We start from the raw sequence: 23,046 nt of genomic DNA, 5'->3' as shown, positions 1-23,046 counted from the left end.
AATGCACCAATGTAAAAGGGATTGTGTGCTGAACAGGTCCAGCACCAGCTTTCAATCCTGGCTCTTCTGCTGTGGGAGCAGAGGCCAAACGTTCGTGCTGTACTAACTGTGCTGCTGGGCAGCTGAGAGACACCACCTGAGAATTTGGATTCAAATGGACTTTTAGGTATGAAACCGAGGAGAGACTGCAATGATGGTGACCCCGTTGCAAAGCTGCTTGTGTGCTGAAGAAGCAGAGCACTAGCTTTCCCTGCTGCTCCTTCTGCCGTGTGAGCAGAAGCCACTGTTCATTCTGTGCTGACTGTGTTGCTGCGCAGCAGAGAGCAGCCTCTGGACTGATTCCATTCAAATGCTTTTCCTGTATGAAAGTGAGCAGTGAAAGCAACGATGAATGCACCAATGTAAAAGGGATTGTGTGCTGAACAGGTCCAGCACCAGCTTTCAATCCTGGCTCTTCTGCTGTGGGAGCAGAGGCCAAACGTTCGTGCTGTACTAACTGTGCTGCTGGGCAGCTGAGAGAGACCACCTGAGAATTTGGATTCAAATGGACTTTTAGGTATGAAACCGAGGAGAGACTGCAATGATGGTGACCCCGTTGCAAAGCTGCTTGTGTGCTGAAGAAGCAGAGCACTAGCTTTCCCTGCTGCTCCTTCTGCCGTGTGAGCAGATGCCACTCTTCATTCTGTGCTGACTGTGTTGCTGCGCAGCAGAGAGCAGCCTCTGGACTGATTCCATTCAAATGCTTTTCCTGTATGAAAGTGAGCAGTGAAAGCAACGATGAATGCACCAATGTAAAAGGGATTGTGTGCTGAACAGGTCCAGCACCAGCTTTCAATCCTGGCTCTTCTGCTGTGGGAGCAGAGGCCAAACGTTCGTGCTGTACTAACTGTGCTGCTGGGCAGCTGAGAGAGACCACCTGAGAATTTGGATTCAAATGGACTTTTAGGTATGAAACCGAGGAGAGACTGCAATGATGGTGACCCCGTTGCAAAGCTGCTTGTGTGCTGAAGAAGCAGAGCACTAGCTTTCCCTGCTGCTCCTTCTGCCGTGTGAGCAGAAGCCACTGTTCATTCTGTGCTGACTGTGTTGCTGCGCAGCAGAGAGCAGCCTCTGGACTGATTCCATTCAAATGCTTTTCCTGTATGAAAGTGAGCAGTGAAAGCAACGATGAATGCACCAATGTAAAAGGGATTGTGTGCTGAACAGGTCCAGCACCAGCTTTCAATCCTGGCTCTTCTGCTGTGGGAGCAGAGGCCAAACGTTCGTGCTGTACTAACTGTGCTGCTGGGCAGCTGAGCGACACCACCTGAGAATTCGGATTCAAAAGGACTTTTAGGTATGAAGCTGAGGAGAGACTGCAATGATGGTGACCCCGTTGCAAAGCTGCTTGTGTGCTGAAGAAGCAGAGCACTAGCTTTCCCTGCTGCTCCTTCTGCCGTGTGAGCAGATGCCACTGTTCATTCTGTGATGACTGTGTTGCTGCGCAGCAGAGAGCAGGCTCTGGACTGATTCCATTCAAATGCTTTTCCTGTATGAATGTGAGCAGTGAAAGCAACGATGGAGGCACCAATGTAAAGGTGATTGTGTGCTGAACAGGTCCAGCACCAGCTTTCAATCCTGGCTCTTCTGCTGTGGGAGCAGAGGCCAAACGTTCGTGCTGTACTAACTGTGCTGCTGGGCAGCTGAGAGACACCACCTGAGAATTTGGATTCAAATGGACTTTTAGGTATGAACCCGAGGAGAGACTGCAATGATGGTGACCCCGTTGCAAAGCTGCTTGTGTGCTGAAGAAGCAGAGCACTAGCTTTCCCTGCTGCTCTTCTGCCGTGTGAGCAGATGCCACTGTTCATTCTGTGCTGACTGTGGTGCTGCGCAGCAGAGAGCAGCCTCTGGACTGATTCATTTCAAATGCTTTTCCTGTATGAAAGTGAGCAGTGAAAGCAACGATGAATGCACCAATGTAAAAGGGATTGTGTGCTGAACAGGTCCAGCACCAGCTTTCAATCCTGGCTCTTCTGCTGTGGGAGCAGAGGCCAAACGTTCGTGCTGTACTAACTGTGCTGCTGGGCAGCTGAGAGACACCACCTGAGAATTTGGATTCAAATGGACTTTTAGGTATGAAACCGAGGAGAGACTGCAATGATGGTGACCCCGTTGCCAAGCTGCTTTTGTGCTGAAGAAGCAGAGCACTAGCTTTCCCTGCTGCTCCTTCTGCCGTGTGAGCAGATGCCACTCTTCATTCTGTGCTGACTGTGTTGCTGCGCAGCAGAGAGCAGCCTCTGGACTGATTCATTTCAAATGCTTTTCCTGTATGAAAGTGAGCAGTGAAAGCAACGATGAATGCACCAATGTAAAAGGGATTGTGTGCTGAACAGGTCCAGCACCAGCTTTCAATCCTGGCTCTTCTGCTGTGGGAGCAGAGGCCAAACGTTCGTGCTGTACTCACTGTGCTGCTGGGCAGCTGAGCGACACCACCTGAGAATTCGGATTCAAATGGACTTTTAGGTATGAAGCCGAGGAGAGACTGCAATGATGGTGACCCCGTTGCAAAGCTGCTTGTGTGCTGAAGAAGCAGAGCACTAGCTTTCCCTGCTGCTCCTTCTGCCGTGTGAGCAGATGCCACTGTTCATTCTGTGCTGTGTTGCTGCGCAGCAGAGAGCAGCCTCTGGACTGATTCCATTCAAATGCTTTTCCTGTATGAATGTGAGCAGTGAAAGCAACGATGGAGGCACCAATGTAAAGGTGATTGTGTGCTGAACAGGTCCAGCACCAGCTTTCAATCCTGGCTCTTCTGCTGTGGGAGCAGAGGCCAAACGTTCATGCTGTCCTAACTGCTGCTGGGCAGCTGAGAGACACCACCTGAGAATTTGGATTCAAATGGACTTTTAGGTATGAAACCGAGGAGAGACTGCAATGATGGTGACCCCGTTGCAAAGCTGCTTGTGTGCTGAAGAAGCAGAGCACTAGCTTTCCCTGCTGCTCCTTCTGCCGTGTGAGCAGAAGCCACTGTTCATTCTGTGCTGACTGTGTTGCTGCGCAGCAGAGAGCAGGCTCTGGACTGATTCCATTCAAATGCTTTTCCTGTATGAAAGTGAGCAGTGAAAGCAACGATGAATGCACCAATGTAAAAGGGATTGTGAGCTGAACAGGTCCAGCACCAGCTTTCAATCCTGGCTCTTCTGCTGTGGGAGCAGAGGCCAAACGTTCGTGCTGTACTAACTGTGCTGCTGGGCAGCTGAGAGACACCACCTGAGAATTTGGATTCAAATGGACTTTTAGGTATGAAGCCGAGGAGAGACTGCAATGATGGTGACCCCGTTGCAAAGCTTCTTGTGTGCTGAAGAAGCAGAGCACTAGCTTTCCCTGCTGCTCCTTCTGCCGTGTGAGCAGATGCCACTGTTCATTCTGTGCTGACTGTGTTGCTGCGCAGCAGGGAGCAGGCTCTGGACTGATTCTATTCAAATGCTTTTCCTTTATGAGTGTTAGCAGTGAAAGCAACGATGGAGGCACCAATGTAAAGAGGATTGTGTGCTGAACAGGTCCAGCACCAGCTTTCAATCCTGGCTCTTCTGCTGTGGGAGCAGAGGCCAAACGTTCGTGCTGTACTCACTGTGCTGCTGGGCAGCTGAGCGACACCACCTGAGAATTCGGATTCAAATGGACTTTTAGGTATGAAGCCGAGGAGAGACTGCAATGATGGTGACCCCGTTGCAAAGCTGCTTGTGTGCTGAAGAAGCAGAGCACTAGCTTTCCCTGCTGCTCCTTCTGCCGTGTGAGCAGATGCCACTGTTCATTCTGTGCTGACTGTGTTGCTGCGCAGCAGGGAGCAGGCTCTGGACTGATTCTATTCAAATGCTTTTCCTGTATGAGTGTTAGCAGTGAAAGCAACGATGGAGGCACCAATGTAAAGAGGTTTGTGTGCTGAACAGGTCCAGCACCAGCTTTCAATCCTGGCTCTTCTGCTGTGGGAGCAGAGGCCAAACGTTCGTGCTGTACTAACTGTGCTGCTGGGCAGCTGAGAGACACCACCTGAGAATTTGGATTCAAATGGACTTTTAGGTAGGAAACCGAGGAGAGACTGCAATGAAGGTGACCCCGTTGCAAAGCTGCTTGTGTGCTGAAGAAGCAGAGCACTAGCTTTCCCTGCTGCTCCTTCTGCCGTGTGAGCAGAAGCCACTGTTCATTCTGTGCTGACTGTGTTGCTGCGCAGCAGAGAGCAGGCTCTGGACTGATTCCATTCAAATGCTTTTCCTGTATGAAAGTGAGCAGTGAAAGCAACGATGAATGCACCAATGTAAAAGGGATTGTGAGCTGAACAGGTCCAGCACCAGCTTTCAATCCTGGCTCTTCTGCTGTGGGAGCAGAGGCCAAACGTTCGTGCTGTACTAACTGTGCTGCTGGGCAGCTGAGAGACACCACCTGAGAATTTGGATTCAAATGGACTTTTAGGTATGAAGCCGAGGAGAGACTGCAATGATGGTGACCCCGTTGCAAAGCTTCTTGTGTGCTGAAGAAGCAGAGCACTAGCTTTCCCTGCTGCTCCTTCTGCCGTGTGAGCAGATGCCACTGTTCATTCTGTGCTGACTGTGTTGCTGCGCAGCAGGGAGCAGGCTCTGGACTGATTCTATTCAAATGCTTTTCCTGTATGAGTGTTAGCAGTGAAAGCAACGATGGAGGCACCAATGTAAAGAGGATTGTGTGCTGAACAGGTCCAGCACCAGCTTTCAATCCTGGCTCTTCTGCTGTGGGAGCAGAGGCCAAACGTTCGTGCTGTACTCACTGTGCTGCTGGGCAGCTGAGCGACACCACCTGAGAATTCGGATTCAAATGGACTTTTATGTATGAAACCGAGGAGAGACTGCAATGATGGTGACCCCGTTGCAAAGCTGCTTGTGTGCTGAAGAAGCAGAGCACTAGCTTTCCCTGCTGCTCCTTCTGCCGTGTGAGCAGATGCCACTCTTCATTCTGTGCTGACTGTGTTGCTGCGCAGCAGAGAGCAGCCTCTGGACTGATTCCATTCAAATGCTTTTCCTGTATGAAAGTGAGCAGTGAAAGCAACGATGAATGCACCAATGTAAAAGGGATTGTGAGCTGAACAGGTCCAGCACCAGCTTTCAATCCTGGCTCTTCTGCTGTGGGAGCAGAGGCCAAACGTTCGTGCTGTACTAACTGTGCTGCTGGGCAGCTGAGAGAGACCACCTGAGAATTTGGATTCAAATGGACTTTTAGGTATGAAACCGAGGAGAGACTGCAATGATGGTGACCCCGTTGCAAAGCTGCTTGTGTGCTGAAGAAGCAGAGCACTAGCTTTCCCTGCTGCTCCTTCTGCCGTGTGAGCAGATGCCACTGTTCATTCTGTGCTGACTGTGTTGCTGCGCAGCAGAGAGCAGCCTCTGGACTGATTCCATTCAAATGCTTTTCCTGTATGAATGTGAGCAGTGAAAGCAACGATGGAGGCACCAATGTAAAGGTGATTGTGTGATGAACAGGTTCAGCACCAGCTTTCAATCCTGACTCTTCTGCTGTGGGAGCAGAGGCCAAACGTTCGTGCTGTACTAACTGTGCTGCTGGGCAGCTGAGAGACACCACCTGAGAATTTGGATTCAAATGGACTTTTAGGTAGGAAACCGAGGAGAGACTGCAATGGTGGTGACCCCGTTGCAAAGCTGCTTGTGTGCTGAAGAAGCAGAGCACTAGCTTTCCCTGCTGGTCCTTCTGCCGTGTGAGCAGATGCCACTGTTCATTCTGTGCTGTGTTGCTGCCAGCAGGGAGCAGGCTCTGGACGGATTCTATTCAAATGCTTTTCCTGTATGAGTGTTAGCAGTGAAAGCAACGATGGAGGCACCAATGTAAAGGGGATTGTGTGCTGAACAGGTCCAGCACCAGCTTTCAATCCTGGCTCTTCTGCTGTGGGAGCAGAGGCCAAACGTTCGTGCTGTACTCACTGTGCTGCTGGGCAGCTGAGCGACACCACCTGAGAATTCGGATTCAAATGGACTTTTAGGTATGAAGCCGAGGAGAGACTGCAATGATGGTGACCCCGTTGCAAAGCTGCTTGTGTGCTGAAGAAGCAGAGCACTAGCTTTCCCTGCTGCTCCTTCTGCCGTGTGAGCAGATGCCACTCTTCATTCTGTGCTGACTGTGTTGCTGCGCAGCAGAGAGCAGCCTCTGGACTGATTCCATTCAAATGCTTTTCCTGTATGAAAGTGAGCAGTGAAAGCAACGATGAATGCACCAATGTAAAAGGGATTGTGAGCTGAACAGGTCCAGCACCAGCTTTCAATCCTGGCTCTTCTGCTGTGGGAGCAGAGGCCAAACGTTCGTGCTGTACTAACTGTGCTGCTGGGCAGCTGAGAGAGACCACCTGAGAATTTGGATTCAAATGGACTTTTAGGTATGAAACCGAGGAGAGACTGCAATGATGGTGACCCCGTTGCAAAGCTGCTTGTGTGCTGAAGAAGCAGAGCACTAGCTTTCCCTGCTGCTCCTTCTGCCGTGTGAGCAGATGCCACTGTTCATTCTGTGCTGACTGTGTTGCTGCGCAGCAGAGAGCAGCCTCTGGACTGATTCCATTCAAATGCTTTTCCTGTATGAATGTGAGCAGTGAAAGCAACGATGGAGGCACCAATGTAAAGGTGATTGTGTGATGAACAGGTTCAGCACCAGCTTTCAATCCTGACTCTTCTGCTGTGGGAGCAGAGGCCAAACGTTCGTGCTGTACTAACTGTGCTGCTGGGCAGCTGAGAGACACCACCTGAGAATTTGGATTCAAATGGACTTTTAGGTAGGAAACCGAGGAGAGACTGCAATGGTGGTGACCCCGTTGCAAAGCTGCTTGTGTGCTGAAGAAGCAGAGCACTAGCTTTCCCTGCTGGTCCTTCTGCCGTGTGAGCAGATGCCACTGTTCATTCTGTGCTGTGTTGCTGCCAGCAGGGAGCAGGCTCTGGACGGATTCTATTCAAATGCTTTTCCTGTATGAGTGTTAGCAGTGAAAGCAACGATGGAGGCACCAATGTAAAGGGGATTGTGTGCTGAACAGGTCCAGCACCAGCTTTCAATCCTGGCTCTTCTGCTGTGGGAGCAGAGGCCAAACGTTCGTGCTGTACTCACTGTGCTGCTGGGCAGCTGAGCGACACCACCTGAGAATTCGGATTCAAATGGACTTTTAGGTATGAAGCCGAGGAGAGACTGCAATGATGGTGACCCCGTTGCAAAGCTGCTTGTGTGCTGAAGAAGCAGAGCACTAGCTTTCCCTGCTGCTCCTTCTGCCGTGTGAGCAGATGCCACTGTTCATTCTGTGCTGACTGTGTTGCTGCGCAGCAGAGAGCAGGCTCTGGACTGATTCCATTCAAATGCTTTTCCTGTATGAAAGTGAGCAGTGAAAGCAACGATGAATGCACCAATGTAAAAGGGATTGTGTGCTGAACAGGTCCAGCACCAGCTTTCAATCCTGGCTCTTCTGCTGTGGGAGCAGAGGCCAAACGTTCGTGCTGTACTAACTGTGCTGCTGGGCAGCTGAGAGACACCACCTGAGAATTTGGATTCAAATGGACTTTTAGGTATGAAACCGAGGAGAGACTGCAATGATGGTGACCCCGTTGCAAAGCTGCTTGTGTGCTGAAGAAGCAGAGCACTAGCTTTCCCTGCTGCTCCTTCTGCCGTGTGAGCAGAAGCCACTGTTCATTCTGTGCTGACTGTGTTGCTGCGCAGCAGAGAGCAGCCTCTGGACTGATTCCATTCAAATGCTTTTCCTGTATGAAAGTGAGCAGTGAAAGCAACGATGAATGCACCAATGTAAAAGGGATTGTGTGCTGAACAGGTCCAGCACCAGCTTTCAATCCTGGCTCTTCTGCTGTGGGAGCAGAGGCCAAACGTTCGTGCTGTACTAACTGTGCTGCTGGGCAGCTGAGAGAGACCACCTGAGAATTTGGATTCAAATGGACTTTTAGGTATGAAACCGAGGAGAGACTGCAATGATGGTGACCCCGTTGCAAAGCTGCTTGTGTGCTGAAGAAGCAGAGCACTAGCTTTCCCTGCTGCTCCTTCTGCCGTGTGAGCAGATGCCACTCTTCATTCTGTGCTGACTGTGTTGCTGCGCAGCAGAGAGCAGCCTCTGGACTGATTCCATTCAAATGCTTTTCCTGTATGAAAGTGAGCAGTGAAAGCAACGATGAATGCACCAATGTAAAAGGGATTGTGTGCTGAACAGGTCCAGCACCAGCTTTCAATCCTGGCTCTTCTGCTGTGGGAGCAGAGGCCAAACGTTCGTGCTGTACTAACTGTGCTGCTGGGCAGCTGAGAGAGACCACCTGAGAATTTGGATTCAAATGGACTTTTAGGTATGAAACCGAGGAGAGACTGCAATGATGGTGACCCCGTTGCAAAGCTGCTTGTGTGCTGAAGAAGCAGAGCACTAGCTTTCCCTGCTGCTCCTTCTGCCGTGTGAGCAGAAGCCACTGTTCATTCTGTGCTGACTGTGTTGCTGCGCAGCAGAGAGCAGCCTCTGGACTGATTCCATTCAAATGCTTTTCCTGTATGAAAGTGAGCAGTGAAAGCAACGATGAATGCACCAATGTAAAAGGGATTGTGTGCTGAACAGGTCCAGCACCAGCTTTCAATCCTGGCTCTTCTGCTGTGGGAGCAGAGGCCAAACGTTCGTGCTGTACTAACTGTGCTGCTGGGCAGCTGAGCGACACCACCTGAGAATTCGGATTCAAAAGGACTTTTAGGTATGAAGCTGAGGAGAGACTGCAATGATGGTGACCCCGTTGCAAAGCTGCTTGTGTGCTGAAGAAGCAGAGCACTAGCTTTCCCTGCTGCTCCTTCTGCCGTGTGAGCAGATGCCACTGTTCATTCTGTGATGACTGTGTTGCTGCGCAGCAGAGAGCAGCCTCTGGACTGATTCCATTCAAATGCTTTTCCTGTATGAATGTGAGCAGTGAAAGCAACGATGGAGGCACCAATGTAAAGGGGATTGTGTGCTGAACAGGTCCAGCACCAGCTTTCAATCCTGGCTCTTCTGCTGTGGGAGCAGAGGCCAAACGTTCGTGCTGTACTAACTGTGCTGCTGGGCAGCTGAGAGACACCACCTGAGAATTTGGATTCAAATGGACTTTTAGGTATGAACCCGAGGAGAGACTGCAATGATGGTGACCCCGTTGCAAAGCTGCTTGTGTGCTGAAGAAGCAGAGCACTAGCTTTCCCTGCTGCTCTTCTGCCGTGTGAGCAGATGCCACTGTTCATTCTGTGCTGACTGTGGTGCTGCGCAGCAGAGAGCAGCCTCTGGACTGATTCATTTCAAATGCTTTTCCTGTATGAAAGTGAGCAGTGAAAGCAACGATGAATGCACCAATGTAAAAGGGATTGTGTGCTGAACAGGTCCAGCACCAGCTTTCAATCCTGGCTCTTCTGCTGTGGGAGCAGAGGCCAAACGTTCGTGCTGTACTAACTGTGCTGCTGGGCAGCTGAGAGACACCACCTGAGAATTTGGATTCAAATGGACTTTTAGGTATGAAACCGAGGAGAGACTGCAATGATGGTGACCCCGTTGCCAAGCTGCTTTTGTGCTGAAGAAGCAGAGCACTAGCTTTCCCTGCTGCTCCTTCTGCCGTGTGAGCAGATGCCACTGTTCATTCTGTGCTGACTGTGTTGCTGCGCAGCAGAGAGCAGCCTCTGGACTGATTCATTTCAAATGCTTTTCCTGTATGAAAGTGAGCAGTGAAAGCAACGATGAATGCACCAATGTAAAAGGGATTGTGTGCTGAACAGGTCCAGCACCAGCTTTCAATCCTGGCTCTTCTGCTGTGGGAGCAGAGGCCAAACGTTCGTGCTGTACTCACTGTGCTGCTGGGCAGCTGAGCGACACCACCTGAGAATTCGGATTCAAATGGACTTTTAGGTATGAAGCCGAGGAGAGACTGCAATGATGGTGACCCCGTTGCAAAGCTGCTTGTGTGCTGAAGAAGCAGAGCACTAGCTTTCCCTGCTGCTCCTTCTGCCGTGTGAGCAGATGCCACTGTTCATTCTGTGCTGTGTTGCTGCGCAGCAGAGAGCAGCCTCTGGACTGATTCCATTCAAATGCTTTTCCTGTATGAATGTGAGCAGTGAAAGCAACGATGGAGGCACCAATGTAAAGGTGATTGTGTGCTGAACAGGTCCAGCACCAGCTTTCAATCCTGGCTCTTCTGCTGTGGGAGCAGAGGCCAAACGTTCGTGCTGTCCTAACTGCTGCTGGGCAGCTGAGAGACACCACCTGAGAATTTGGATTCAAATGGACTTTTAGGTATGAAACCGAGGAGAGACTGCAATGATGGTGACCCCGTTGCAAAGCTGCTTGTGTGCTGAAGAAGCAGAGCACTAGCTTTCCCTGCTGCTCCTTCTGCCGTGTGAGCAGAAGCCACTGTTCATTCTGTGCTGACTGTGTTGCTGCGCAGCAGAGAGCAGGCTCTGGACTGATTCCATTCAAATGCTTTTCCTGTATGAAAGTGAGCAGTGAAAGCAACGATGAATGCACCAATGTAAAAGGGATTGTGAGCTGAACAGGTCCAGCACCAGCTTTCAATCCTGGCTCTTCTGCTGTGGGAGCAGAGGCCAAACGTTCGTGCTGTACTAACTGTGCTGCTGGGCAGCTGAGAGACACCACCTGAGAATTTGGATTCAAATGGACTTTTAGGTATGAAGCCGAGGAGAGACTGCAATGATGGTGACCCCGTTGCAAAGCTTCTTGTGTGCTGAAGAAGCAGAGCACTAGCTTTCCCTGCTGCTCCTTCTGCCGTGTGAGCAGATGCCACTGTTCATTCTGTGCTGACTGTGTTGCTGCGCAGCAGGGAGCAGGCTCTGGACTGATTCTATTCAAATGCTTTTCCTTTATGAGTGTTAGCAGTGAAAGCAACGATGGAGGCACCAATGTAAAGAGGATTGTGTGCTGAACAGGTCCAGCACCAGCTTTCAATCCTGGCTCTTCTGCTGTGGGAGCAGAGGCCAAACGTTCGTGCTGTACTCACTGTGCTGCTGGGCAGCTGAGCGACACCACCTGAGAATTCGGATTCAAATGGACTTTTAGGTATGAAGCCGAGGAGAGACTGCAATGATGGTGACCCCGTTGCAAAGCTGCTTGTGTGCTGAAGAAGCAGAGCACTAGCTTTCCCTGCTGCTCCTTCTGCCGTGTGAGCAGATGCCACTGTTCATTCTGTGCTGACTGTGTTGCTGCGCAGCAGGGAGCAGGCTCTGGACTGATTCTATTCAAATGCTTTTCCTGTATGAGTGTTAGCAGTGAAAGCAACGATGGAGGCACCAATGTAAAGAGGTTTGTGTGCTGAACAGGTCCAGCACCAGCTTTCAATCCTGGCTCTTCTGCTGTGGGAGCAGAGGCCAAACGTTCGTGCTGTACTAACTGTGCTGCTGGGCAGCTGAGAGACACCACCTGAGAATTTGGATTCAAATGGACTTTTAGGTAGGAAACCGAGGAGAGACTGCAATGAAGGTGACCCCGTTGCAAAGCTGCTTGTGTGCTGAAGAAGCAGAGCACTAGCTTTCCCTGCTGCTCCTTCTGCCGTGTGAGCAGAAGCCACTGTTCATTCTGTGCTGACTGTGTTGCTGCGCAGCAGAGAGCAGGCTCTGGACTGATTCCATTCAAATGCTTTTCCTGTATGAAAGTGAGCAGTGAAAGCAACGATGAATGCACCAATGTAAAAGGGATTGTGAGCTGAACAGGTCCAGCACCAGCTTTCAATCCTGGCTCTTCTGCTGTGGGAGCAGAGGCCAAACGTTCGTGCTGTACTAACTGTGCTGCTGGGCAGCTGAGAGACACCACCTGAGAATTTGGATTCAAATGGACTTTTAGGTATGAAGCCGAGGAGAGACTGCAATGATGGTGACCCCGTTGCAAAGCTTCTTGTGTGCTGAAGAAGCAGAGCACTAGCTTTCCCTGCTGCTCCTTCTGCCGTGTGAGCAGATGCCACTGTTCATTCTGTGCTGACTGTGTTGCTGCGCAGCAGGGAGCAGGCTCTGGACTGATTCTATTCAAATGCTTTTCCTGTATGAGTGTTAGCAGTGAAAGCAACGATGGAGGCACCAATGTAAAGAGGATTGTGTGCTGAACAGGTCCAGCACCAGCTTTCAATCCTGGCTCTTCTGCTGTGGGAGCAGAGGCCAAACGTTCGTGCTGTACTCACTGTGCTGCTGGGCAGCTGAGCGACACCACCTGAGAATTCGGATTCAAATGGACTTTTATGTATGAAACCGAGGAGAGACTGCAATGATGGTGACCCCGTTGCAAAGCTGCTTGTGTGCTGAAGAAGCAGAGCACTAGCTTTCCCTGCTGCTCCTTCTGCCGTGTGAGCAGATGCCACTCTTCATTCTGTGCTGACTGTGTTGCTGCGCAGCAGAGAGCAGCCTCTGGACTGATTCCATTCAAATGCTTTTCCTGTATGAAAGTGAGCAGTGAAAGCAACGATGAATGCACCAATGTAAAAGGGATTGTGAGCTGAACAGGTCCAGCACCAGCTTTCAATCCTGGCTCTTCTGCTGTGGGAGCAGAGGCCAAACGTTCGTGCTGTACTAACTGTGCTGCTGGGCAGCTGAGAGACACCACCTGAGAATTTGGATTCAAATGGACTTTTAGGTATGAAACCGAGGAGAGACTGCAATGATGGTGACCCCGTTGCAAAGCTGCTTGTGTGCTGAAGAAGCAGAGCACTAGCTTTCCCTGCTGCTCCTTCTGCCGTGTGAGCAGATGCCACTGTTCATTCTGTGCTGACTGTGTTGCTGCGCAGCAGAGAGCAGCCTCTGGACTGATTCCATTCAAATGCTTTTCCTGTATGAATGTGAGCAGTGAAAGCAACGATGGAGGCACCAATGTAAAGGTGATTGTGTGATGAACAGGTTCAGCACCAGCTTTCAATCCTGACTCTTCTGCTGTGGGAGCAGAGGCCAAACGTTCGTGCTGTACTAACTGTGCTGCTGGGCAGCTGAGAGACACCACCTGAGAATTTGGATTCAAATGGACTTTTAGGTAGGAAACCGAGGAGAGACTGCAATGGTGGTGACCCCGTTGCAAAGCTGCTTGTGTGCTGAAGAAGCAGAGCACTAGCTTTCCCTGCTGCTCCTTCTGCCGTGTGAGCAGATGCCACTGTTCATTCTGTGCTGTGTTGCTGCCAGCAGGGAGCAGGCTCTGGACGGATTCTATTCAAATGCTTTTCCTGTATGAGTGTTAGCAGTGAAAGCAACGATGGAGGCACCAATGTAAAGGGGATTGTGTGATGAACAGGTCCAGCACCAGCTTTCAATCCTGGCTCTTCTGCTGTGGGAGCAGAGGCCAAACGTTCGTGCTGTACTCACTGTGCTGCTGGGCAGCTGAGCGACACCACCTGAGAATTCGGATTCAAATGGACTTTTAGGTATGAAGCCGAGGAGAGACTGCAATGATGGTGACCCCGTTGCAAAGCTGCTTGTGTGCTGAAGAAGCAGAGCACTAGCTTTCCCTGCTGCTCCTTCTGCCGTGTGAGCAGAAGCCACTGTTCATTCTGTGCTGACTGTGTTGCTGCGCAGCAGAGAGCAGCCTCTGGACTGATTCCATTCAAATGCTTTTCCTGTATGAATGTGAGCAGTGAAAGCAACGATGGAGGCACCAATGTAAAGGTGATTGTGTGCTGAACAGGTCCAGCACCAGCTTTCAATCCTGGCTCTTCTGCTGTGGGAGCAGAGGCCAAACGTTCGTGCTGTACTAACTGTGCTGCTGGGCAGCTGAGAGACACCACCTGAGAATTTGGATTCAAATGGACTTTTAGGTATGAAACCGAGGAGAGACTGCAATGATGGTGACCCCGTTGCCAAGCTGCTTTTGTGCTGAAGAAGCAGAGCACTAGCTTTCCCTGCTGCTCCTTCTGCCGTGTGAGCAGATGCCACTGTTCATTCTGTGCTGACTGTGTTGCTGCGCAGAAGAGAGCAGCCTCTGGACTGATTCCATTCAAATGCTTTTCCTGTATGAAAGTGAGCAGTGAAAGCAACGATGAATGCACCAATGTAAAAGGGATTGTGTGCTGAACAGGTCCAGCACCAGCTTTCAATCCTGGCTCTTCTGCTGTGGGAGCAGAGGCCAAACGTTCGTGCTGTACTAACTGTGCTGCTGGGCAGCTGAGCGACACCACCTGAGAATTCGGATTCAAAAGGACTTTTAGGTATGAAGCCGAGGAGAGACTGCAATGATGGTGACCCCGTTGCAAAGCTGCTTGTGTGCTGAAGAAGCAGAGCACTAGCTTTCCCTGCTGCTCTTCTGCCGTGTGAGCAGATGCCACTGTTCATTCTGTGCTGACTGTGTAGCTGCGCAGCAGAGAGCAGCCTCTGGACTGATTCCATTCAAATGCTTTTCCTGTATGAAAGTGAGCAGTGAAAGCAACGATGGAGGCACCAATGTAAAGGTGATTGTGTGCTGAACAGGTCCAGCACCAGCTTTCAATCCTGGCTCTTCTGCTGTGGGAGCAGAGGCCAAACGTTCGTGCTGTACTAACTGTGCTGCTGGGCAGCTGAGAGACACCACCTGAGAATTTGGATTCAAATGGACTTTTAGGTATGAAGCCGAGGAGAGACTGCAATGATGGTGACCCCGTTGCAAAGCTGCTTGTGTGCTGAAGAAGCAGAGCACTAGCTTTCCCTGCTGCTCCTTCTGCCGTGTGAGCAGATGCCACTGTTCATTCTGTGCTGTGTTGCTGCCAGCAGGGAGCAGGCCCTGGACGGATTCTATTCAAATGCTTTTCCTGTATGAGTGTTAGCAGTGAAAGCAACGATGGAGGCACCAATGTAAAGGGGATTGTGTGATGAACAGGTCCAGCACCAGCTTTCAATCCTGGCTCTTCTGCTGTGGGAGCAGAGGCCAAACGTTCGTGCTGTACTCACTGTGCTGCTGGGCAGCTGAGCGACACCACCTGAGAATTCGGATTCAAATGGACTTTTAGGTATGAAGCCGAGGAGAGACTGCAATGATGGTGACCCCGTTGCAAAGCTGCTTGTGTGCTGAAGAAGCAGAGCACTAGCTTTCCCTGCTGCTCCTTCTGCCGTGTGAGCAGAAGCCACTGTTCATTCTGTGCTGACTGTGTTGCTGCGCAGCAGAGAGCAGCCTCTGGACTGATTCCATTCAAATGCTTTTCCTGTATGAATGTGAGCAGTGAAAGCAACGATGGAGGCACCAATGTAAAGGTGATTGTGTGCTGAACAGGTCCAGCACCAGCTTTCAATCCTGGCTCTTCTGCTGTGGGAGCAGAGGCCAAACGTTCGTGCTGTACTAACTGTGCTGCTGGGCAGCTGAGAGACACCACCTGAGAATTTGGATTCAAATGGACTTTTAGGTATGAAACCGAGGAGAGACTGCAATGATGGTGACCCCGTTGCCAAGCTGCTTTTGTGCTGAAGAAGCAGAGCACTAGCTTTCCCTGCTGCTCCTTCTGCCGTGTGAGCAGATGCCACTGTTCATTCTGTGCTGACTGTGTTGCTGCGCAGAAGAGAGCAGCCTCTGGACTGATTCCATTCAAATGCTTTTCCTGTATGAAAGTGAGCAGTGAAAGCAACGATGAATGCACCAATGTAAAAGGGATTGTGTGCTGAACAGGTCCAGCACCAGCTTTCAATCCTGGCTCTTCTGCTGTGGGAGCAGAGGCCAAACGTTCGTGCTGTACTAACTGTGCTGCTGGGCAGCTGAGCGACACCACCTGAGAATTCGGATTCAAAAGGACTTTTAGGTATGAAGCCGAGGAGAGACTGCAATGATGGTGACCCCGTTGCAAAGCTGCTTGTGTGCTGAAGAAGCAGAGCACTAGCTTTCCCTGCTGCTCTTCTGCCGTGTGAGCAGATGCCACTGTTCATTCTGTGCTGACTGTGTAGCTGCGCAGCAGAGAGCAGCCTCTGGACTGATTCCATTCAAATGCTTTTCCTGTATGAAAGTGAGCAGTGAAAGCAACGATGGAGGCACCAATGTAAAGGTGATTGTGTGCTGAACAGGTCCAGCACCAGCTTTCAATCCTGGCTCTTCTGCTGTGGGAGCAGAGGCCAAACGTTCGTGCTGTACTAACTGTGCTGCTGGGCAGCTGAGAGACACCACCTGAGAATTTGGATTCAAATGGACTTTTAGGTATGAAGCCGAGGAGAGACTGCAATGATGGTGACCCCGTTGCAAAGCTGCTTGTGTGCTGAAGAAGCAGAGCACTAGCTTTCCCTGCTGCTCCTTCTGCCGTGTGAGCAGATGCCACTGTTCATTCTGTGCTGTGTTGCTGCCAGCAGGGAGCAGGCCCTGGACGGATTCTATTCAAATGCTTTTCCTGTATGAGTGTTAGCAGTGAAAGCAACGATGGAGGCACCAATGTAAAGGGGATTGTGTGCTGAAGAGGTCCAGCACCAGCTTTCAATCCTGGCTCTTCTGCTGTGGGAGCAGAGGCCAAACGTTCGTGCTGTACTCACTGTGCTGCTGGGCAGCTGAGCGACACCACCTGAGAATTCGGATTCAAATGGACTTTTAGGTATGAAGCCGAGGAGAGACTGCAATGATGGTGACCCCGTTGCAAAGCTGCTTGTGTGCTGAAGAAGCAGAGCACTAGCTTTCCCTGCTGCTCCTTCTGCCGTGTGAGCAGATGCCACTGTTCATTCTGTGCTGACTGTGTTGCTGCGCAGCAGAGAGCAGCCTCTGGACTGATTCCATTCAAATGCTTTTCCTGTATGAATGTGAGCAGTGAAAGCAACGATGGAGGCACCAATGTAAAGGTGATTGTGTGCTGAACAGGTCCAGCACCAGCTTTCAATCCTGGCTCTTCTGCTGTGGGAGCAGAGGCCAAACGTTCGTGCTGTACTAACTGTGCTGCTGGGCAGCTGAGAGACACCACCTGAGAATTTGGATTCAAATGGACTTTTAGGTATGAACCCGAGGAGAGACTGCAATGATGGTGACCCCGTTGCAAAGCTGCTTTTGTGCTGAAGAAGCAGAGCACTAGCTTTCCCTGCTGCTCTTCTGCCGTGTGAGCAGATGCCACTGTTCATTCTGTGCTGACTGTGTTGCTGCGCAGCAGAGAGCATCCTCTGGACTGATTCATTTCAAATGCTTTTCCTGTATGAAAGTGAGCAGTGAAAGCAACGATGAATGCACCAATGTAAAAGGGATTGTGTGCTGAACAGGTCCAGCACCAGCTTTCAATCCTGGCTCTTCTGCTGTGGGAGCAGAGGCCAAACGTTCGTGCTGTCCTAACTGCTGCTGGGCAGCTGAGAGACACCACCTGAGAATTTGGATTCAAATGGACTTTTAGGTAGGAAACCGAGGAGAGACTGCAATGATGGTGACCCCGTTGCAAAGCTGCTTGTGTGCTGAAGAAGCAGAGCACTAGCTTTCCCTGCTGCTCCTTCTGCCGTGTGAGCAGAAGCCACTGTTCATTCTGTGCTGACTGTGTTGCTGCGCAGCAGAGAGCAGCCTCTGGACTGATTCCATTCAAATGCTTTTCCTGTATGAAAGTGAGCAGTGAAAGCAACGATGAATGCACCAATGTAAAAGGGATTGTGTGCTGAACAGGTCCAGCACCAGCTTTCAATCCTGGCTCTTCTGCTGTGGGAGCAGAGGCCAAACGTTCGTGCTGTACTAACTGTGCTGCTGGGCAGCTGAGAGACACCACCTGAGAATTTGGATTCAAATGGACTTTTAGGTATGAAGCCGAGGAGAGACTGCAATGATGGTGACCCCGTTGCAAAGCTGCTTGTGTGCTGAAGAAGCAGAGCACTAGCTTTCCCTGCTGCTCTTCTGCCGTGTGAGCAGATGCCACTGTTCATTCTGTGCTGACTGTGTAGCTGCGCAGCAGAGAGCAGCCTCTGGACTGATTCCATTCAAATGCTTTTCCTGTATGAAAGTGAGCAGTGAAAGCAACGATGGAGGCACCAATGTAAAGGTGATTGTGTGCTGAACAGGTCCAGCACCAGCTTTCAATCCTGGCTCTTCTGCTGTGGGAGCAGAGGCCAAACGTTCGTGCTGTACTAACTGTGCTGCTGGGCAGCTGAGAGACACCACCTGAGAATTTGGATTCAAATGGACTTTTAGGTATGAAGCCGAGGAGAGACTGCAATGATGGTGACCCCGTTGCAAAGCTGCTTGTGTGCTGAAGAAGCAGAGCACTAGCTTTCCCTGCTGCTCCTTCTGCCGTGTGAGCAGATGCCACTGTTCATTCTGTGCTGTGTTGCTGCCAGCAGGGAGCAGGCCCTGGACGGATTCTATTCAAATGCTTTTCCTGTATGAGTGTTAGCAGTGAAAGCAACGATGGAGGCACCAATGTAAAGGGGATTGTGTGCTGAAGAGGTCCAGCACCAGCTTTCAATCCTGGCTCTTCTGCTGTGGGAGCAGAGGCCAAACGTTCGTGCTGTACTCACTGTGCTGCTGGGCAGCTGAGCGACACCACCTGAGAATTCGGATTCAAATGGACTTTTAGGTATGAAGCCGAGGAGAGACTGCAATGATGGTGACCCCGTTGCAAAGCTGCTTGTGTGCTGAAGAAGCAGAGCACTAGCTTTCCCTGCTGCTCCTTCTGCCGTGTGAGCAGATGCCACTGTTCATTCTGTGCTGACTGTGTTGCTGCGCAGCAGAGAGCAGCCTCTGGACTGATTCCATTCAAATGCTTTTCCTGTATGAATGTGAGCAGTGAAAGCAACGATGGAGGCACCAATGTAAAGGTGATTGTGTGCTGAACAGGTCCAGCACCAGCTTTCAATCCTGGCTCTTCTGCTGTGGGAGCAGAGGCCAAACGTTCGTGCTGTACTAACTGTGCTGCTGGGCAGCTGAGAGACACCACATGAGAATTTGGATTCAAATGGACTTTTAGGTATGAACCCGAGGAGAGACTGCAATGATGGTGACCCCGTTGCAAAGCTGCTTTTGTGCTGAAGAAGCAGAGCACTAGCTTTCCCTGCTGCTCTTCTGCCGTGTGAGCAGATGCCACTGTTCATTCTGTGCTGACTGTGTTGCTGCGCAGCAGAGAGCATCCTCTGGACTGATTCATTTCAAATGCTTTTCCTGTATGAAAGTGAGCAGTGAAAGCAACGATGAATGCACCAATGTAAAAGGGATTGTGTGCTGAACAGGTCCAGCACCAGCTTTCAATCCTGGCTCTTCTGCTGTGGGAGCAGAGGCCAAACGTTCGTGCTGTACTAACTGTGCTGCTGGGCAGCTGAGAGACACCACCTGAGAATTTGGATTCAAATGGACTTTTAGGTATGAAGCCGAGGAGAGACTGCAATGATGGTGACCCCGTTGCAAAGCTGCTTGTGTGCTGAAGAAGCAGAGCACTAGCTTTCCCTGCTGCTCTTCTGCCGTGTGAGCAGATGCCACTGTTCATTCTGTGCTGACTGTGTAGCTGCGCAGCAGAGAGCAGCCTCTGGACTGATTCCATTCAAATGCTTTTCCTGTATGAAAGTGAGCAGTGAAAGCAACGATGGAGGCACCAATGTAAAGGTGATTGTGTGCTGAACAGGTCCAGCACCAGCTTTCAATCCTGGCTCTTCTGCTGTGGGAGCAGAGGCCAAACGTTCGTGCTGTACTAACTGTGCTGCTGGGCAGCTGAGAGACACCACCTGAGAATTTGGATTCAAATGGACTTTTAGGTATGAAGCCGAGGAGAGACTGCAATGATGGTGACCCCGTTGCAAAGCTGCTTGTGTGCTGAAGAAGCAGAGCACTAGCTTTCCCTGCTGCTCCTTCTGCGTGTGAGCAGATGCCACTGTTCATTCTGTGCTGTGTTGCTGCCAGCAGGGAGCAGGCCCTGGACGGATTCTATTCAAATGCTTTTCCTGTATGAGTGTTAGCAGTGAAAGCAACGATGGAGGCACCAATGTAAAGGGGATTGTGTGCTGAAGAGGTCCAGCACCAGCTTTCAATCCTGGCTCTTCTGCTGTGGGAGCAGAGGCCAAACGTTCGTGCTGTACTCACTGTGCTGCTGGGCAGCTGAGCGACACCACCTGAGAATTCGGATTCAAATGGACTTTTAGGTATGAAGCCGAGGAGAGACTGCAATGATGGTGACCCCGTTGCAAAGCTGCTTGTGTGCTGAAGAAGCAGAGCACTAGCTTTCCCTGCTGCTCCTTCTGCCGTGTGAGCAGATGCCACTGTTCATTCTGTGCTGACTGTGTTGCTGCGCAGCAGAGAGCAGCCTCTGGACTGATTCCATTCAAATGCTTTTCCTGTATGAATGTGAGCAGTGAAAGCAACGATGGAGGCACCAATGTAAAGGTGATTGTGTGCTGAACAGGTCCAGCACCAGCTTTCAATCCTGGCTCTTCTGCTGTGGGAGCAGAGGCCAAACGTTCGTGCTGTACTAACTGTGCTGCTGGGCAGCTGAGAGACACCACCTGAGAATTTGGATTCAAATGGACTTTTAGGTATGAACCCGAGGAGAGACTGCAATGATGGTGACCCCGTTGCAAAGCTGCTTTTGTGCTGAAGAAGCAGAGCACTAGCTTTCCCTGCTGCTCTTCTGCCGTGTGAGCAGATGCCACTGTTCATTCTGTGCTGACTGTGTTGCTGCGCAGCAGAGAGCATCCTCTGGACTGATTCATTTCAAATGCTTTTCCTGTATGAAAGTGAGCAGTGAAAGCAACGATGAATGCACCAATGTAAAAGGGATTGTGTGCTGAACAGGTCCAGCACCAGCTTTCAATCCTGGCTCTTCTGCTGTGGGAGCAGAGGCCAAACGTTCGTGCTGTCCTAACTGCTGCTGGGCAGCTGAGAGACACCACCTGAGAATTTGGATTCAAATGGACTTTTAGGTAGGAAACCGAGGAGAGACTGCAATGATGGTGACCCCGTTGCAAAGCTGCTTGTGTGCTGAAGAAGCAGAGCACTAGCTTTCCCTGCTGCTCCTTCTGCCGTGTGAGCAGAAGCCACTGTTCATTCTGTGCTGACTGTGTTGCTGCGCAGCAGAGAGCAGCCTCTGGACTGATTCCATTCAAATGCTTTTCCTGTATGAAAGTGAGCAGTGAAAGCAACGATGAATGCACCAATGTAAAAGGGATTGTGTGCTGAACAGGTCCAGCACCAGCTTTCAATCCTGGCTCTTCTGCTGTGGGAGCAGAGGCCAAACGTTCGTGCTGTACTAACTGTGCTGCTGGGCAGCTGAGAGACACCACCTGAGAATTTGGATTCAAATGGACTTTTAGGTATGAAGCCGAGGAGAGACTGCAATGATGGTGACCCCGTTGCAAAGCTGCTTGTGTGCTGAAGAAGCAGAGCACTAGCTTTCCCTGCTGCTCCTTCTGCCGTGTGAGCAGAAGCCACTGTTCATTCTGTGCTGACTGTGTTGCTGCGCAGCAGAGAGCAGCCTCTGGACTGATTCCATTCAAATGCTTTTCCTGTATGAAAGTGAGCAGTGAAAGCAACGATGAATGCACCAATGTAAAAGGGATTGTGTGCTGAACAGGTCCAGCACCAGCTTTCAATCCTGGCTCTTCTGCTGTGGGAGCAGAGGCCAAACGTTCGTGCTGTACTAACTGTGCTGCTGGGCAGCTGTGAGAGACCACCTGAGAATTTGGATTCAAATGGACTTTTAGGTATGAAACCGAGGAGAGACTGCAATGATGGTGACCCCGTTGCAAAGCTGCTTGTGTGCTGAAGAAGCAGAGCACTAGCTTTCCCTGCTGCTCCTTCTGCCGTGTGAGCAGATGCCACTGTTCATTCTGTGCTGACTGTGTTGCTGCGCAGCAGAGAGCATCCTCTGGACTGATTCCATTCAAATGCTTTTCCTGTATGAATGTGAGCAGTGAAAGCAACGATGGAGGCACCAATGTAAAGGTGATTGTGTGCTGAACAGGTCCAGCACCAGCTTTCAATCCTGGCTCTTCTGCTGTGGGAGCAGAGGCCAAACGTTCGTGCTGTACTAACTGTGCTGCTGGGCAGCTGAGAGACACCACCTGAGAATTCGGATTCAAAAGGACTTTTTGGTATGAAGCCGAGGAGAGACTGCAATGATGGTGACCCCGTTGCAAAGCTGCTTGTGTGCTGAAGAAGCAGAGCACTAGCTTTCCCTGCTGCTCTTCTGCCGTGTGAGCAGATGCCACTGTTCATTCTGTGCTGACTGTGTTGCTGCGCAGCAGAGAGCAGCCTCTGGACTGATTCCATTCAAATGCTTTTCCTGTATGAAAGTGAGCAGTGAAAGCAACGATGAATGCACCAATGTAAAAGGGATTGTGTGCTGAACAGGTCCAGCACCAGCTTTCAATCCTGGCTCTTCTGCTGTGGGAGCAGAGGCCAAACGTTCGTGCTGTACTAACTGTGCTGCTGGGCAGCTGAGCGACACCACCTGAGAATTCGGATTCAAAAGGACTTTTAGGTATGAAGCCGAGGAGAGACTGCAATGATGGTGACCCCGTTGCAAAGCTGCTTGTGTGCTGAAGAAGCAGAGCACTAGCTTTCCCTGCTGCTCTTCTGCCGTGTGAGCAGATGCCACTGTTCATTCTGTGCTGACTGTGTAGCTGCGCAGCAGAGAGCAGCCTCTGGACTGATTCCATTCAAATGCTTTTCCTGTATGAAAGTGAGCAGTGAAAGCAACGATGGAGGCACCAATGTAAAGGTGATTGTGTGCTGAACAGGTCCAGCACCAGCTTTCAATCCTGGCTCTTCTGCTGTGGGAGCAGAGGCCAAACGTTCGTGCTGTACTAACTGTGCTGCTGGGCAGCTGAGAGACACCACCTGAGAATTTGGATTCAAATGGACTTTTAGGTATGAAGCCGAGGAGAGACTGCAATGATGGTGACCCCGTTGCAAAGCTGCTTGTGTGCTGAAGAAGCAGAGCACTAGCTTTCCCTGCTGCTCCTTCTGCCGTGTGAGCAGATGCCACTCTTCATTCTGTGCTGTGTTGCTGCCAGCAGGGAGCAGGCTCTGGACGGATTCTATTCAAATGCTTTTCCTGTATGAGTGTTAGCAGTGAAAGCAACGATGGAGGCACCAATGTAAAGGGGATTGTGTGCTGAACAGGTCCAGCACCAGCTTTCAATCCTGGCTCTTCTGCTGTGGGAGCAGAGGCCAAACGTTCGTGCTGTACT

This window comes from Pezoporus flaviventris, unplaced genomic scaffold (genome assembly GCF_033815535.1).
Source record: "Pezoporus flaviventris isolate CSIRO_AGI_PZ_B2104156 unplaced genomic scaffold, CSIRO_AGI_Pfla_v1 ptg000148l, whole genome shotgun sequence".
In the NCBI taxonomy this organism is placed as follows: Eukaryota; Metazoa; Chordata; class Aves; order Psittaciformes; family Psittacidae; genus Pezoporus; species Pezoporus flaviventris.
This window is presented reverse-complemented; position numbering follows the sequence as displayed.